This window comes from Eurypyga helias, unplaced genomic scaffold, assembly GCF_000690775.1.
Source record: "Eurypyga helias isolate BGI_N326 unplaced genomic scaffold, ASM69077v1 scaffold26266, whole genome shotgun sequence".
In the NCBI taxonomy this organism is placed as follows: domain Eukaryota; kingdom Metazoa; phylum Chordata; class Aves; order Eurypygiformes; family Eurypygidae; genus Eurypyga; species Eurypyga helias.
Genome location: NW_010258925.1, coordinates 40,635 through 41,980, shown reverse-complemented (window position 1 = coordinate 41,980; position 1,346 = coordinate 40,635).

The window sequence follows — 1,346 nt, the reverse complement described above, 5'->3', positions numbered from 1 at the left end:
GGGGACGGGTGCAGCGTGAGCTGGCACATCGACTCGTACCAAGAGGGATTTATATGGGAAAAAAATGTTTCCCTCGGAGACCAGCTGGCCTCAGCCACCCGAAGGGCTCTGCCGACCCACCCCGGATCGGCAAGACCCCCCCCTCCCCGGATTACACGTGGGGACTTCGTAGCGATAGGTGTTTCTCCCACGATAATTTTCACGTCTCTCCGTTGCTGCGAACCGAGGCCGCAGCGCGGGACGAAAGCGAAACCTCCCGGGCCGGTCTGCCGCCCGTGGCCGAGGGCCTTCGCTCCTCACGTCCTACGGGAGCACGAGTTCAGATACAGTTTACATACCAGTGCGGACGAGTAAGGTGTCCAGTCATCGCTAACTTACCCCAGCCTAACTTTAACGAGAAAATACGCTTTTTTTAGCCCTTTTCCCTTCCCCCGAACCAGGCATCTCTCTGCTTCCAAATGACCTTTCCTGTGTCCACAGCCCTTCCTTGCTCTTCTTTCTAAAAGTGCAGCCCGAAATCGGGTGATGGATGCAGTTTTGATCCCACTCTGAAATCACGGTAGTTGTACAACTAGACAGGCGAATTAAGGCAATGTGTGTGATTCTGCTAACCTTCCTGCTTTTAACATCCTCAGCCACGGAAGGAAATGAAATGCGGTATATCGGGACTGAATTGAGTTAGCCCTTTAAAAAGAAATGGTTATATATGCTTGCGCGTGTGTGTGTTCTTGTATACCGCTTGCGAATACACCGCATGCATTTATTTTGGAAGTAGACGATCATTTAGAAATGTGATCTCCTCGGAGTTTTGCAACAGAAATATCAGCTCTGTTACAAGCTCATCAGGTCTGTTTCAAATGGCTCCTCTGAGGAGAAACACGCGTCCCTCCGCCACTATTTAAAAGCAGTTGCTACTATGTATATGTTTTTTAGTAGTTCAAAGAGCAGTAACTAAAGGCAATTACCGGCCTGAGCCTCCCGAGTTTGGAAACATTCAAAATCCAGGTCTCTGAAGATAAAGGGACCTCGAGTAGCTTTTTAATTTTTGCCCTGTAGTTGCCGATGATTTTGTTAGATGGGGGAAGTCAGGAGTTGCTTTTTTTGTTTTGTTTTACCTTTTTTTTTTTTTCTTCCCCCTCTGTAAGGGAGCCCCCCGTACAAGGAACTGGGGAAAGTTCGTGACCACTCAGTGTTTTTGTAGGAAAACTAAGACTCACGACACGACGACTCCTGCAGCTTCCTGCCCTAGGAGGGACAAAAGCTACAAATGCAGCGCCGCAGAGCTCCCCTCATTTTTCACTGTAGGCTGTGTTGTTTAAAAGCCACCCTCTCCCTAGATTAAAGGA